The following is a 17,545-nucleotide window of genomic DNA, read 5'->3' as shown; positions in this document are numbered from 1 at the left end:
GTGAGGCACCAGGGAAGTCAGAACACAGGATCTTAAATGTCCACATCAGAATCCATCCACTAGACTCAAGGAGCTCACAAGAATGCTTAGGGAGAACAGAGAAACTTAGCCGCCCTTTGATTATTATGTTAAAACAGTAGCGGCCTGTCTCTCTTGGCTGCAGATAGGCCCTGCAGTTGTGAACTGAGGCCAGATCTGAAGTCTTACGTCTGGGTTGCATTTTCTTATCAAGAAGAACATTCTTAGAAATAGTTATCTAAATAAGATCTCTTGTGGATTTATGTCCAGAGTCTGTGGAATGTGATCCCTTGGACTGTCAAAAAACAAAACAAGCAACAACAACAAAATACCCACATACTTACATCTTAGCTTGAGGTTATATTTTTTTGGGGGGGGGGAGGTCTGGGTGTTTAAAACCATAAAGATGACCAAAATTAATCATTTGGTTTTATTGTGAAGGCCAGTTGAGGATGTGGTCCTCCCAGATCATTTGGGTTTGAGAGAAATCAATCTCTGGCTCCACTAGCCTTCCTTTTGCCTGTTGCTTACATGACAACAAATAAATAAATAATAAATAAGAAAGAAAGAAAGAAAGAAAGAAAGAAAGAAAGAAAGAAAGAAAGAAAGAAAGAGAGAAAGAAGGAGAAAGAAAGAAAGGCCTTGCTTAACTAGGTGGGGTCTCCATGGCCTCCTGAACAAGACAACTGGTGACTTCCCACAGTTATAGAACATTTGAGCAGTCCCCTGGGACCCAGCTGACTTTGGAGGACACAGGGAAGATATTCTCCTTTTAAATTCCTCTTCCCAGGTGGGGGTGCACAGCTTTAATCCTGGCACTCAGGAGGCAGAGGCAGGGGAATCTCTGAGTTTAAGGCCAGCCTGGTCTATAGAGCGAGTTCCAGGACAGCCAGAACTGTTACACAGAGAAACCATGTCTCAAACAAAACAAAACAAAATAAAACAGAACAAAAAATTTCTCTTGCCACATCAGCATAGGCCTCTAAGTATAGATACTGAACACTGTCTTAGGGTTTCTATTGCTGTGAAGAGACACTATGACCACAACAGCTCTTAATAAGTAAAACGTTTAATTGGGGCTGGCTTACAGTTCAGAGATTTAGTCCACTGTCATCATGGCGGGAAACATGGTGGTGCACATGTAGACGTGGTGCTGGAGAGGTGGCTGAGAGTTCGAGTCCAGATGGGCAGGCAGCAGGAGGAGAGCGTGAGACCCTGGGCCTGGCTTGAGCTTCTGAAACCTTAAAACCCACCCTTAGTGATACACCTTCCTCCAACAAGGCCAGACCTCCAAATAGTGCCATCCCTATGACCCTATAGGGGCCATTTTCATTAACAGTCAGAGGTCAGGTACACCAGTCTGGTACTTTTAACTCCTGTTGAGTATTTAGATAAAATTTGGGCAAAACCCAAACACTTCAAAATAAACTTTGACAGAGAAACATTTTAACCAGTTCTTGTAATTGTTATCAAGAGCAGATTGATAGCTCCATTCATTTAAGCAGAGGTTTAATATCCATGCATTGGGCTCTGACTTGAATAGCATACATACCATCTCTATGTCTCATCTTTTATAAACTTTAAATAACTTACTCAGATCCTCATAATGTGAATATGCATTCTAGTTTTCTCTTACATTTTGAAACATCCAGCCATCTTATTGTTCACACACAAATCTTTTCTAAAACAAAATGTTTTCATTTCTGTATCCTTCTAATATTTTTTCTTACCAGTTTCCTTTCTTAATACCATAAGACATAATCATATTAACAAATACATTTATCATTTGTTGTGAGATTTTCCTTGTAGAGCATGGGCCACTAAGCAGCGTTTATTCCCCCTGCATTTTTACCCAGGATGTCTTTCAGCTGCCATAGATGCACAGGTGGAGCCTCTGTCCCTAGTTCTTCCTGGCCTATATTCTCTAGCTCCTCTGACCAAATCACAAGGCAACATAAGATTTGGACAGAATTACATATAGCTAGCTGGGAGGAGAGACTGGCTACTCAGGAGAGGGTGACCACTCTTATTTTCTTTTTCTATGAAGGAACATCAACAATCAACAAACCCAGCTGTCACCACAATGTAACAGGGGACACATCCCTTCAAAGGGAGGGTATCTGAACGCTCCCCTATATGGATTTGAAAGCCTAGCAAGCCCCAAATCATTAAAAATATTCTCAGGGTTGAACAAAGAAAAACCCCCAAAAAGCCAACGCATCTCTGTAAGGCAAAACTTCTCTCTTGATCAAAAGGGTGTGCTCAGAAATGTAAGCACATGGGCCAGGAAGTACATTTGGCTTTTATTTTAAGGTAGGTGGTGACTGTGACTTTTCCCCATTGGCTGGGATCTGACATCACAGGATCTTTTTGGATTGGTTGACGAAAAGAATTAGAGCAAATGAAATGAGGGGAAATTGGAAGAGGTCTACCGCTTAAGTCACTCTGTGGAAGCAAGGTTTTTACGTAGTTATGGAGGGATTAAAACATTTGCATAAAACTTTTAAAAGGTGGCAGATATAAGATTTTACTATATTTGATAGAAAAGACTAGTATTTAACATTTATTAAACCTCATTCCTGTGCTGGCAGGGCATAAGTAGCCCTGAATACACCAAGTCGTGAACCCACTGTTTCAGGTTACATACACAGTTTTAGTTGTTCCATTATATCCTCTGATCTGGTTTACAGTTGACAGACAGGCTCCCAGTAGAGAGCTCTTTCTGTTCCTGTTCCCAAGACTCGGTGACCCTAACAGGGGTAGGGACACCATTCAGACCTGAAAGCTTTGGAAGATGTAGAAACATCCTAAGATACAGAAAGTCAAGGGTGACAGTATACATAACACATTCTAAGTCCCTCCTGTGTGTGAGTTCCAGGGCAGCCTGGGATACAAAGTGAAACACTGTTTCAAATAAGCCAACCGAAAGCATTCACTCATAGTCTCAGTCTAGAGGCTAAAGCAGGACAATCAGTAGTTGAAAATCCAACCACGGGAACTGGAGAGAAGGCTCAGTGGTTAAGAGTACTGGATGTTCCTCCAGAGGACCTGGGCTCAATACCCAGTACCCAAATGGCATCTCACAACTATCTGTAACTCCAGTTCTAGGGGATCTGACACCTTGCACAGTCATACATGCAGGCAAAACATCAATGCACATAAAAGTGATTAAATAACTATACAGAGATATCTAGATATCTGATTACATACCAGCTTGAGTCAAGACCTTGTCTCAAAACTTAAAAAAAATTAAGCTTGCAGCCTAGTTATTTACCCAGGGTATAGTGTATGGCAGCGGTATTATATCATGACACAATGTGTCACTCAAATTAAGGATTGTGGTCACATCAATCACAAGTCTTCAGAAGGTTAGCTATTGGAATCAATTACTCCCTTTCTGGCTGGGATAAAAGTAGCTGCAGGGAGGGTCATGTAGAGTCTACTTAGAACTCTTGCTTAGGAGTGCTGATTTCCAGGTCAGTGCAGGCTGTCTGTGCTAGTCTTTAGCCATGGCTGCGGTGTCCTCCAAAGCTGCTGGGTCTCTGCAGTGCTTAGGAAGGATAAAACAGCGGGCTTGTGATGAGGACAGTGCAAGTCACTGTGAAAGGGTCGCTTGGCTGACAGTCCCCCACTCCAAAGACCACCTTTGTTGTTGACTGTCTTCAGGGATCATGTGGCCCAGGCTGGCCTATAGCTGAGGATCACCCTGAAGTCTTGATCCTTCTGGCTCCAACTCCTAAGTGCTAATATGATAGGTAAGGCCACCATGGCTGGCTCCAAAAGTATTTTTTCAGAGAGCTATGAATTGCCTCTAGCAATTCCTAAGAGACAAGCTACCTGCTGTAAATAACAGATAAAGACAAGATCACAGGAAAGGAAGCTGAAGTGATTTACCTTTAGAGCTTTATAAGGGCAAGCCACAGGCTCATGGACAGAAGCCACCATGATGGGGATTGAATTGGGAGAGCATAGGAAAGAGCCACCATCTACAGCATGATAGGAACCCTGACGGGAAAAGAGACAGTTCAAATCCAAAGAACAATGGGAAGAGGGTATTACTTTCCTCCAGGTTAAGGTTGTCTGGGCATCAGAGGGGTTGTGCTTCTAGCTGCAATGGGGACAAAGAGAACCAAACTCTCTGAGAGCTGTCAGGTCACAGCTGGTCTCTGCTGGGGGCGTGGCCTGATTTTGGGGGGAGGGGCAGCAGCCAGAAGATCTGGGTTCTGATACCATCCTGAGCACCCCTTTGCCATCCCCTTTGTTTTGTTGATTTTTCTGTAAACTTTCCTGAGATTGGGACTCAGGTGGCCCTGGCTGACCTCAGCCTTGCAGTGTAGCACAGGATGACCTGCTCCTCCTGCCTCCGCCTCCCCAGGAGCTGGGATTGCAGATGTTGGGTCATTTCCCTTCACTGCCTTTCACCATTAGGATCTCCCTCCAGAGAGAAGTCCCAAGTCTCTTCCCTCTATCTCTTGAGGTGTATTAGATACCTGGCTTGTTATCTGTCCTGTTCCCCAACAGCCCTTTTCCTCCACACCTGCAGAGTATGCTGAAGATGCAGGTGTTGGTGTGGAATGGCAAAAGACTTCATAATCTCAAGAAGACCTGAAGCCGACTTGGAAGGGAGATGGTTATACGGTCACAGACCCCACACAGAGAAGGGTTAATTCATGGCAGGCAGGTCAATGGGAAGTCCAAGATTGGATAAAGTAGCAGAAGATAATGAGGGTCAAACCCAGCAGATGGTGATGCAGGCCTCTAGTCCCAGCAAGCAGAATAGTGTACAACAGTATTCCCTGCTCTTCTAAGGTAAGAGGGCAGGCAGCCTGGCATATGCAAAGGAGAACAAGAGACCCTGCCTAGGGAAAGGTAAAAGGCAAGATTTAATGCCCAGGGAGGTCCTGTGGCCTACACACATGCGCCATGTCATGTGTTGCCCCCATTTATACATAATACACAGAGATTAAAAGGAATGAAAATGAGCAGAAATTCTAAGAGAGCCTTTAATGGCATTTCATCGTCTCATGTGGCTATGCAGAATGGCAGAGGATTCACTATGCCCCCAGAGAAAGCAGTAACTCCTGATTCAGCTACCCAGTTTTCTGGCATGCAGGAGTACAGCACTGAGCTCCCAGCCACCCTTTCCGTAGTTTGGCAGAGGGAAACCACAGCGTCCTGCACATTAGGGTAGCACTCTGCCAACTATGTTTGTTCCTCAGCCCTAATGACCTTTCTTTAAGTGTTGAAGGTATGTAGGCATGCAGGCCTCAGTGCACATGTGGAGATCAGAGGACAACCTGGAGGAGTCAACTTGTTCTAATATGTGGGTCTTAGGGATAGAACTTGGGTCATCAGGGTTTGCCCGCTGAGCCATCTTTCTGGCCCCTAGTATCCTTTCTTAATAACAACCCCTCATCTTTGTCTCCAGGAGGCGTGTTGGTGTGACAGGTAGTGACCAAGTCATGAGGTCCCAGGACCTCTGACTCTTGTAGTCACGTTGCCAGTCCCCCACCAAGAGGATCTCCACAGAAAGAGGAGAATACCCAATAGTCTCTGAGTTTCTATTTCTCAAGGCGAATTAAGACATTTTGGCTTATCACATTTCCTATGCCCACAGCCCCTTTCTGAGACAACTGTCCTTATGAAGGATGCAGAAGCTGAAGGTGGGTTGGTAAAGATCTTACAACCCCAGCAAGGGATAGAAGGAAACTTGGAAGGAAGATGGTTCTACAGTCACAGATCCCACCCAGAGAGGGAGTGGCCCATGGCTAGGTGGGGCCAAGGGGAAATACTCAGGTCGTACTAAGTAGTAAAGCACAAGTTAATGGGAGAAGACACAGTGCTCTCAGTGTCAGGAGCCTGGCGCAGGAGAATCACAAGTTCAAGGTCAGTAGGCTACCTGGAAAGGTACAGAATAACCCGGGCTCTTACAACAACAAAAGTAGAATATGGAGAAAGTCCGAGGTCAAGTCTTTGCTGGCGTTGCTGAGGAAAAGGCACACCTGGGCACAACAGATTGTTCAGCATTGGCAAACTAGAACAGTTAAATGACTTTGGGTACATGAGTGGTATCTGGTTGCCTGACACCTGGCCCTGGGTGAGTTAGGGGAAGAGAAAAACTGGTTTGAGTGTGAGACTTAAATCAGGAAGTTGTTGGGAGCACAGCCTCAGGATTGGTTGGTTTGTTCAGGATAGCTACGCCCCTGGTAGAGAGCGTTTTTTGGTTGGTTTTTTTGTTTGTTTGGTTTTTTTTTTTTTTTTGTGGCCCCAAACAATGACCTACCCTAAAAGCATAAGTCTCCCCCAAAGCCTTCAAGCTTTGGGGAATGCCAAAACATCCTAAGATTCAGAAAGTAAGTTGGATGTGGTTCTATCCACCTGAAAACCCACGCCAGGCAGGAGGCTTGCTGCAGCTCAGCTGGGTTAGAAAGTGAACCCCTGTCTCAAAATACAGAACAGAGCTGTACATGGTGGCACATGCCTAGAGTCCCAGCAGTCTGGAAACTGTGGCAAAGTGACTGCCAATGAGTCCAAAGCCAGGCTGTTCAATGCGATGAGTTCCAGGCCATCCAAGGATACCTAAAAAAGAGGGGGGTGGGTGTTAATAAAAGTTAGTTTGGTGCAATACCACTTTTGGGTATATACCCAAAGGATGCTCAATCGTACCACAAGGACTTGTGCTCAACTATGTTCATAGCAGCTTTGTTTGTCATAGCCAGAACCTGGAAACAACCTAAATGCCCCTCAACCGAAGAATGGATAAGGAAAATGTGGTACATTTACACAGTGGAGTACTACACAGCAGAAAACATAATGTCTTAAAATTTGCAGGAAAATGGATGGAGCTAGAAAACATTATTTTGAGTGAGGTAACCCAGACCCAGAAAGACAATTATCACATGTACTCACTCATAGGTGGGTTTTAAACATAAAGCAAAGAAAGCCAGCCTACAAACCACAATCCCAGAGAACTTAGACAACAATGCAGACACTAAGAGAGACACAGATCTAATCTACATGGGAAGTAGAAAAAGACAAGATCTCCTGAGTAAATTGGGAGCATGGGGAACATGGGAGAGGGTTGAAGGGGAGGGAAGAGGAAGAGAGGGGAGCAGAGAAAAATGTAGAGCTCAATAAAAAAAATAAAAAATAAAGAGCGAAAGGCAAAAACAGTTAGCTGGGTGTAGTTTAGGGTCTGCCTGTAATACTAGCATGTGGAAGGCTGAGTCAAGAAAATCATGAGATCATTAATTTTTCTGTTGTTTTGTTTGTTATATCAAGGTAATGTCTTATAGCCGTAGCCCAGACTGGCTAAAAGTTACTATGTAAGCCATAGGCTGTGGCCTCAATGCTATATGAATTCCTTCTGCCTCAGCTTTCTAAGTACTGGGATTTCAGGCTTGTGGCATTGCATCAAGCTAGAATTTCAAGTTTAGCCACCCTGAACTATGCATTCAAATAATACCACCACCATGCCCCTGCCTGCAATTAACTAGTCTGTAGAAATACCATTAAAAAGAGGCAGAGGAGCAAGCACAGCGGACAACCCAACTGAGGAGGCTTCTTTTTAGCTGTCTCTTCAATTATTAAACAGATGCCTGCATAATGGACTAGAATAGAGACCTCATTTAAACCTACACAGTCAGTAACGTGATTTTTGGACAAGATGCCTGAATATACCCTGGGGAAAAGATAGCATCTTTCAGCAGTGCTGGGAAACAGGTTCTGCCCATGTTGACAAATGAGACTACATCTGTGTCTTCTCTCCCTACCCACAGTGAACCGAAGAGCCTAATGCAGGACTAACTCTGAAGCTATCAAGTAGGATACACATGATAAGACATGGGCCAGGACTTTCTGAAAAGGACTTTAGTCATTCAGAAATACTGCTAGCAATTAACATGATTGCAGAAAACCAAACAGCTTCTTTACTCCAAAAGCAGTAACTGAACCAAGACAGCCTGCAGAATGGGAGAAAATCTTTGCTGGCTGCACAACTGACTTGGGATTTAGATTTACGATATATACAACTAATTCAAACAACCCAATCAATGAAAGTGCTAATGAAATTATCAGCCAGTTCTGAAAAGATACAGCTAGCCAAAAAAGCATGAGAGGGGTGTGGGTGTGCTTTCAAATCAGAGTTTGGGGGATTGCGGTAGCTAGCCTTCAAGACAGTTCCTACCAATATCACTTCTGGCTGCCACACCATTACCAAGTTCCCTCTCCCTCTGTTCAGATTGATCTGCGTGATCTGTCACAGAATGACTACTATGTGACTTTAAGATGGGTTCAAAGGACACAATGGTAGATATCTTGTCCCTCTCATCTCTTTCAAGGGAAGAGAAGAAATCACGCTGCTTTTTGGACTTTTAGAGACTGAGTAAATAAGTATGTAGGGGTAATTTATGGCACAGGAAGAATAAAATAAGTTAAACTGTATTTCAAGCATCATATGAGCATGAGGACTGGCCAGTAAAAATTTTGTTTACTTGCTACCAAGCAACACTTATGATGTCATCAGGATTAGAACCCTCACTAGGTAGATCCTTACCTTCACAGTGACAGTTAGCTCAGATTCAGCTTGACGTGGCAGGTGAGCACACCTACTTTCATTCTCTCCTCCTCCTTTAGATTTGGCGATGCTGGGGGTCCAACCCAGGGTCTTTGCCTAACGTAGGCAATCAGTGTACCATTGAGCTACATCCCTGCCTCTTCTACTTCAAAAAATATTTTTCTTCCTTTCAATTTTCTGACACAAGGTATTACTCTATAGCCCAGACTGGACTAGAATACACAGTGTAGTCTACCCTAAGTCAGTGTTCCTTCTGCCTCAGTCTTCCAAGTGCTGGGATTACACAAGTGTACCACCACACCTGGCTTGCCTTCATCATTTTCCCAAAGGGGAATAACTAAGAGAGCCACACTGAAACCGACTCTTGCTATTCCTTGAATCATCTAAGACATCTTACATGGTGAGGTAATTTCCAGTTAACTGCCAGAAGGAGTGGGTTCTTCCAGTTTCTGTCCTTTCAGGCTTGAGGTCTTAATGTCAGTACAGGGGACAAAGGTCATATTATTACAAGCTTGTTAAAAAACAAACAAACAAACAAAAAACCCCAAACTTTTTTTTTCATGTAACTACACAAAGTTTCCAGCAAAGCTTAAACATGAAAACTTAGCCAGGCATGTTAGCACAACTCTGTATTCCCAGCATTCCCAGCACTTAAACAGGATGGAAGATTAGTGGTTTCAAGGCCGACTCCCCCTACATACAAGTTTAAGGCTAGCTGGGCTAAAGGACATCCAGTCTGGGGGGGGGGGGGCGGGGAAACCCACCACCACAAAGGAGCCTGAGCATGGTGTCTCAGCCCTGTAACTCCAGCATTGTGAGGCAAAGCCCAGAGCAGCACAAATGTAGGGCCTGTTCACAGCAGGAGCTTGTGTCAGATATAAATGAGGGGGGATGTAAAAAAAACTGTAGTTTTAGTACCATTATAATAGTGGGTCCTTAAATAACGTCAGTTTTGGTCAGGGTTTAGAAAAGTTTATTATATTCACGCACACACACAAGCACACGTTGGTGAATAAGTATGAAGTTTTACTTAACCTGTGCCACGATCCTTCATTTGGGAAGGAGATCTGGATGTTACCTAACTTGCAGGTTCCAAGTGACATTAAATACGCTGGCAGATTTACAGCAGGTTCTCAGGAACTCGTACCCCGGGTTGTGATCTCCTTTGGTGAGCTCTGATCCTTTAGTCTTGGCTCCCAGGAGATTTGGTTCAAATTAACGTGCACCAATTGTCTTTTTTTTTTTTTTCTTTCAGATCGATATTACTCGGCTGTCAAGTCAGCGAATCTGTCTGTGCGTCCGTTCCGGATAGGTTTTTTTTTTTTTTTTTTTCTTTTGGTTTTGGTTTTTTGTTGTTGTTTTTTGTTTTGTTTTGTTTTGAACTGAGGTGAGCTGGAAACACATTCTCCAACACGTTTCGCGCTGTCCTTAGCTAGAACCGCAGCTGCAGCTACCTAGATTCACATCCCGGTCCCTTCACCATCTCCAGGGCCTGGGTCCGAGGGGATTAGGCAATAACGGGCAAGAGGGTCCACAATTCCCGAAGCATCCCTGTATCTGAGCTCCCAGAGGCAGGAGTTGTCCGTTAGTAACGCCCATTGCGCGCGGGATGCAGGGACGGCTCGCAGGCGCAGAGAGATTGCGCACCCACTCGGCACCCGTAGGATGGGGGCTGGGCGCGGTAACAGGAAGTGTCCCCTCTCAAGGCGGAAGTTCCGCATTGGACTATTGCGGCTGGTGGAAATAGAACTTTCGCCGGTTCCGCCCCTTCCACTTCCGGTAGGGAAGACTGGTTTGGTCACGCATGGGCAAAAAAAATTGCCTGGAATATTTTAGTGGTGTCGTTTTGGGCGGCAACCAAGGGTAGCATTAGATCTGGCGACCATACTCCTGCCGCCCTTGCAGACTCTTTAAGAGAGCCCAACTCCCATTGACTGTGACACCTTTTTTTAGTCTTTCTGCTCAACCCAAAAGTAAGCTCTGTGTCTGGAATGCCCTCCTAGCTTATATTCCTGAACACTACACATCCATGTAATATATATATAGGAACCACCTGAGTTTGATTCTTTTTTCTTAGTCCAACATAATGAGTAGGGAGTCTGGTATAGTGGCCCATGTCATTAATCCCAGTACTAGGAATTGAAAGCAATTGAGTCAAGAGTTGTAGATATTCTGAGGTATATAGCCCATTTGATGAGAGCTTGGGTTGCAGTTTCAGAAAGAGGGAGAGAGGAAAGAAGAGAGGAGGAAAGGGGAAAAAATGAAATGATAAGTAGGTGACAGGTCCCTGGCATGCTATTCGCTAGTTATCTGGATCCCCAAATTCAAACTAGTATGAGCTATCTCTCTGTCTTGAGAGTCATAAGCTTATGGTTCTGGGCCCTGACCCTAACCCATAATTAATAGTCTTCATACTATCACCTTGGGACTGTCAATATAAAAATTAAATGATAGCAAAAGATTTATGGGCCTGTTGCAAAATTATGGAGTGAAAGGATGGTAGCAGCCTACTTCTAAACATTAGCCAAGCCTAGTGAGGTATTCGTGTTTGTGATCGGAACACATGAGGGGTAAAGATGGATGAAGGAAGAGGCCATCAACTACACAATCAGGGCCATCCTGGGCTACATGAAACACTATCTGAAAAAGCTTAGCCTAACAGGTTATTTTCTAGATCTAAGTGTGTATGATCACTATTATAGTGATCGTGACATAGGCCGTAATGCAAGTGCAGGGGTATTATAATAATCATGACCTAGCCCATAATGCAAGTGATGGATTGAGTTTCTATCAAAGGCCTGGGAGATGAATAGGACAGTGACATCCTCCTCTAGCCCTGCTAAAAATGGCTTCAGGGTCATCTAGAGTTTACTTCAACCTGTCTTGTATGGGAATGCTACTTTCTAAGGGCTTTGCAGGCTATTTAGATAGTTTGTAACTATCACAGGTCTTCAGTGATGCTGCAGTGGTCTTCTGGAGCTGCTGGAGTATCTTCAAAATGACTGTAGTGTTGACAGGATCAGAACTGCCATGAGGGCAGTACATCTTGTCAACAGTAAGGGGTTGCTTTACTGGCAGCTCCCTATTCAACAGAGATACCATTCTCTGTTGGGTTTTTGTCTAGATAGGGTGTCATGTAGTGCAGGCTGGCCTATAGGGGATAACAGCCTTGAACTCTTCACCTTCTCATGTTATCTCCCAAGAACTTCATTTACATGTATGCAAAACACATAAAGAATTATAAATATATTTTCATTAATATGTCATTTTTGTCCAATGACACCTGAAACAAGCTACCAACAGAGGCCACCTACATTCTTACATCTACTTTTACACAGGCAGTTCCATCAAGTGAAAAAAATCCTTTGGTCCCAGGCACAGAGACTGACACTCGGTGTTATATTGTAATCAACTAGCTTAACCCAGAAGTCATAGAATGAAAAGCACAAGGACATCTAAAACATAGTCCTGTTTTAAGGAGTATATTACTTAAAGAATTACAGAACTTAAGGGGGGAAGCAGGCAACACATGAGCTGAAAATAGCGTTGGAAATCAGACACACCTGTTAATAATGTCAAGAGTGCTGGAAAGAAATGGGCCCATGCACAAAATATTCATGTGATATTAGTAAACCAAGGGTGGTGGCTGGGGAAATGGTTCATTCAATGAAATAATTTATAGTATAAGAAAAGAGGACATGAGAGCAAATCTCCAGTGCCCATGCAGAAGACAGGCATGGGTCCTCATGTCTGGAAATAAAGCAAAGTGGAACAAAACCAGGAATAAACAAAATAGTGAGCTTCAGATTGGGTGAGAGGGTCTCTAAAAAAATAAGGTGTAGAGAAATAAAGGATGGCATGCAGTGTCCGACTCTGGCCACATCATTCATGGAGTGTATGCATAGGGACACAGGTGCACATACACAGGAAAGAGATAGAAGAAGCCAAGGTTTCATCCACAGTAAGCAAACATGACACAAACTGGGCAGCAGGAGCAGAGCTGTGTCTCAGATTCGTGCTGCAAAGCCTGATGGCCTGAGTTTGATTCCTGAGCCCCAAATGGTAAGAGGAGAGGACCAACTGTTGCCAGTTGTTTCTGACCTCTGGATATGTACTGTGGCATGTGCGCACACATACATATGCATATACACAAAAATTATAAAACAATTTTTAAACGATGAGTGATGTGACAGATTTAAGATACTTACTAAATTTTTAAATATTTGTCTCTAGGAGGCTTGTTGTGTGTGGACAGTAGGGACCAATAACATCAGGTCTCAGGACCTCTGGCCCTCGTGGTCAAGTCCGTTACTGGACCCACACCAAAAAGCTCTCCCCTGCAGTGGTTTTCTTCAGAGCTTCCCAAGTCACCACCATCTACATCTCGAGGTGAGTTACACACTGGGCTTAGCATGTGTCCTAGGTGCCCTAATGATCTTTTGTAGACATTGGCAAGTATAGTTAGCATGTCTGTGTCAAGAAGTGGGAAGGAAAGACCTCAGAGCTGCAGGGGAGGAGATGAAGAACACTTGGTAGACAGTTATGGAGTCACTTGACAACCCAAAGAGACGGTACCTGAAAGGCAGGGAAATCCACGGTTGAACTGAAAGGGTACAAAGGTAGTGTGTGGTAGTGTGGGTTTAGAATTTTGACATTCAATGGCTGCAGGCAGAAGGTGTACGAATTTCAGGACAGCCTGGAAAATAGAGAATGTTCCAGGCTTGGCTGGACTTTCGAGCAGAGGGGATGGAGAATATGGGTGAGATGGCTTAAAGCACATAAAGTCCTTTCATAGCACGCTCGAGCGCGTTAAGTCCCCAGCCACATGGAAGAGCTGAGAGTGCTGTAGACTAGCACTTGTATGGTGAGACATAGGGAAGGGAGATAATCTGCAATCCTCGATGCATCTAGCCTAAAGTGAAAACTAGAAAAGAGACCTGATTCAGAAAAGTTTATCAGTGAGGACCAACTCCAGTGGATGTTCTGAGGCATCTGTTAGTGGAACCACGACATATTAAAACTTCACAAAGTGTACAAAAATGACCTCAGACTTCAATGGACAACATTGAATGGCATTTTATGGGCGCTTGCATCTATGACAGATTACTAAACTCAAGACACAAACAAAATGACATTGAATTAATGATCAAACTGTCTCCATCTTTGGAAGTGATAGGCTTAAACACATGGGCTACATGTCGCATATGTTCATGAATAGAGAGGAAGAAATGTTTTTGCAATGTGGTAAGCAAGCACTAAATACACAGACATTATTCTACTTGGGACATCTGTTCTGACGGAACAATATTACAATAATGTGTGTGGTCTAGGGCAGGAAAGGAATGCTAATACACAACAAAGGAGCTGGGAAAATCACAAAAATGAACAAGAATCAACATAGCATAATAAGGGTCTAGATGATGAAAATCAAGAGTAAAGAAGAACACTAAAATAATAAACCCTCTGATCCATCTTTCTGGTAAATTCAATTCATTAACAATGACCATGAATGTTTCACATAGGAGGCTCATCGGTGTGCCCGGCCAGTAGGACCTTGGCCATCAGGTCCTAGGACCTCTGGCCCCCTGGGCCAAGTCCATTACTGGCCACCCACCTATTGGAGATCCCTTGCAGGAGGAGACTTCCACAAGCCTCCGAAGTCATTCCCCCTATCTGTAACGGTAAGTAGGATACTTGAATTACCATTGGTGCCCTGTACTCCCACCCCGAATCATGCTTAAATACCTCAAAGGTATCATAGTTACAGTAGTGAAAGAATGATGGTAGAGACCTCACAGCCCCAGGAGATTCAGAAGATACCTGGAAGAAGGATGGTTCTACGGCCACAGGTCCACATACAGAGGAACAGCATATGGTGCTAAACATGGGGAAGAAGAAATGGGATGGATCGAAAGAAGTAGATGACAAGAATGAGGGACGAAATACCATGTGCTGAAAGGGATGGGGGCATAAGATGCTAAGGTGAAGAGACTAAAGATTTTGCTATTTATTTAAGATGTCCCAGGCTGACCTGGAACCTGGGCAGTGGAGGACAGGGAGTGCTGAGGAGATGGCTTATTGGGGAAAAGGCATTGGGCCTGCAGAGTGAGGATATGAGATCGAGGCCCAACAACACAGGCAAAATTGAGGAAGTAGCGTGGGTCCGGCTCTGTGGGCTTCTGTGGCCACCTGGGTTGTAGAGATGGTCCAAGCAGTCTGGAAGCTCATAGTGCAGCAGGCTGGGAGAGCAGAATGGGGAAAAGGCACTGGATCAAAAAGGGGGAGGGCTGGGAGCACATCCTATGATGCCTGGTGTCCTCCAATTGCACACATGAGACATGTTGCGCCTGCTCACAGGCGAGTGTGTGTGTGTGTGTGTGTGTGTGTGTGTGTGTGTGTCCACTCTTCAGGAGACACACAGGCAAGTACAGAGAACGACATGGGGCAGAGCAGGAGGACTTTCTGAAGGAAAGCCTTTAACGGCAGGCACTCCATGGTGTCACGAAACACGTAGGATGACCAGGGAAGCACTGTGTCACCCAGGAGGACTTGAAACTGCTCTGTCTGCTACCTCCAGCTTTGGGAGTGCCAGGATCACAGGCCTGAGCTACCACTTGGCTTTCTGTGCTAGGATGGAACTCACGGCTTCCTAACATGCTTGACTAGCACTCGGCCGACTGAATTTATTCCCTATTGACTGTACACATGCTTTTATTAAAGACGTGTGTATCACATGGGTTGTTTGAAGTGTACACCCAGCAACTGTATACCATCACAGAAGCGGGTGGGACTGAGGACAAGTTGTGGGTGTCAGTTCTCCCCTATGAAGAGTATCCAAAGATTCTCAAATGTTCATTCCTCGTGAGAAGGCAGGAAAAGAATTTATCAAGAGAAACCCTAGGTAAAACACCAATAACAATTTATGACAAGAGTCATGATTTTCTTTCTAGGACGCACATCCCTTCCCTGGCTAGCAGCCATTTAACATTGCTCCTGTGACAACCACTGGTGTGCCTGGCCAGTAGGGACCTAGGACATCAGGTCCCAGGACCGCTGACCCTCTGGGTCAGGTCCACTTCGGGCCTCCCCACACCCATTGGAGCTCCAAGCCTCCCAAGTTACTCCCCCTGTTTCTTGAGGTGAGTTAGAGTCTTGGCTTATCTTCTGTCCTGTAGCCTTCTCGGCTCTGCCTGAGATACCTGCAGGGTGCTGAGGGTGAAGGTGTAGGATGCGGGAAGTTAAAGGCCTGACGTTCCAGGGTGGGAACCTGAAGCAGCCTTGGATGTACGATGCTCATATTTTCCCGTATCCACCTAGAGAGGGGATGTTGAACATGGGAGCCTCTGGTGAGATCAAGTGGCAAAAGAAGAAAAAGTAGCCTGAGTGTGAGTGTAAACTCAGTGAGTGTGTAAACTCAGTCAGTACACAGGAGGCTCACGAGAGACCTTGCACCGTTGCTAATCACCTGGGAGAGATAGGATGGTCCAGGGGACCCTGCACAAACAAAAGAGCAATAGGGCGAGCTCAGAGGAGATGGCAGGATGCTTTCCCAGTGAAAGGGAGCATGAGGACCTGTGTTGGGTCCCAAGAACACATGTCAGAACTGAAGGCAAACACCCTGGGACTCCTGTCATGCCTGTGGTGAGATGTTAGGCAGAGATAGGCGACAACCTTGACGTTCCTGGACCAGTTAGTGCTCAGGCCTGTGCTGAGGATGACTTGAGATCCTGCCCCCAGGAAGGGAGAAGGTAAGGACCAACAATTTAGTGTCCTGTGTCCTCTGCAAAGGACAGGAGAATGTGCTGCATACAGTGTGTTTCTGTATCTCCTCTCTCTCTCTCTCTCTCTCTCTCTCTCTCTCTCTCTCTCTCTCATTTCTATCTCTCTTCTTCCTCTCTCTCTCTCTCTCTCTCTCTCTCTCTCTCTCTCTCTCTCTCTCTCTCTCTCTCTCTCCCCTTCACTTCCTCCCCACCCCACCCCTTCTCATCTCTCCCATTAAGGCAGACAAAAATGCTAAAATGAATGAGACGGAGCAGAGATTCTAAAGAAGTGCCTGCAATGGCCTGTAGTCAGTTAGGAAGTCCAAGTACTCGCAATGTCTCCAAGAATCTAAAGGCTCCCCGATCCGGCTGCCTCTGACATTGGAAATCTCTGGGGTTTGAGGCCTAACCTACCATGTGCCTTTTTTTGTAGTAGAGGAAAGCACCCCAGTGGTTTCATGGCTTCATGTATGCCAGGACTGTGCTCAACCGATCCAGTCTATTGCTTGGTGCTAAAATCCAATCTTATCTTTATTTTTGAGTGTGTGTTTGTCTGTGTATGGGCGGGATTTGTGTGTCACGTGTGCATTCGTGCCCTCATTGGCATGACATGGGGGCACTTGGCCAGGTCAGAAGACAAGATGTGGGTTTCAGTTCCCTTCTCCCAATCCGAGTCTTCGTCCTCAGGCTTGGCAGGCAACACCTTCATCCTCCAAGCCCTCTTGCTGTTTCTAATAGATTCTGAAACATATTCTGCCCCTCTGTGTAATGAACATAGAAACAGAAACACCATGCAGCTAGATTAATACCATGAATCAGACGGTCACTTGCCAGATATGCTCTCTTGATGACAATCCTGCACCTTTCTCCTAGGAGGCTCATCGGTGTGCCCGTCCAGCAAGGACCCTAGGCCGTCAGGTCCTAGGACCCCTGACCCTCTGGGTCAGGTCCATTACCGCCCCCCCCACCTATTGGAGCTCCCTTGCAGAAGGAGACTTCTACAAGCCTCCGAAGTTATTCCCCTATTTCTTGAGGTGAGTGGGATGCTTGAATTATCACCTGTGCCTGGTCCCCACCCCTGACTCATGTCTGGACCTGTAGGGTACCACAGTTGCTGATTTTGTAGGTAGCATGGTAGAGACCTTACTACCCAGGACCTGCCCAGACATACCTGGCAGGAGGATGGCTCTAC

General features: G+C 45.1%; 1 long non-coding RNA gene across 1 annotated transcript; it reads right to left on the bottom strand.

Annotated features, from left to right (window-relative positions):
• Positions 1 to 1,382: 1,382 nt before the first annotated feature.
• On the bottom strand, positions 1,383 to 10,251 carry LOC119825617. Its single transcript, XR_005287241.1, has 2 exons — positions 9,629 to 10,251; positions 1,383 to 6,597 (listed from the first exon to the last, which is right to left on the bottom strand). It is a non-coding gene; the product is annotated as an uncharacterized LOC119825617 (long non-coding RNA).
• Positions 10,252 to 17,545: the final 7,294 nt, after the last annotated feature.

This window comes from Arvicola amphibius, chromosome 10 (assembly GCF_903992535.2).
Source record: "Arvicola amphibius chromosome 10, mArvAmp1.2, whole genome shotgun sequence".
NCBI classification, from domain to species: domain Eukaryota; kingdom Metazoa; phylum Chordata; class Mammalia; order Rodentia; family Cricetidae; genus Arvicola; species Arvicola amphibius.
The sequence above is the reverse complement of the archived record's forward strand: the minus strand, read 5'-3'. Positions and strand labels throughout refer to the sequence as shown.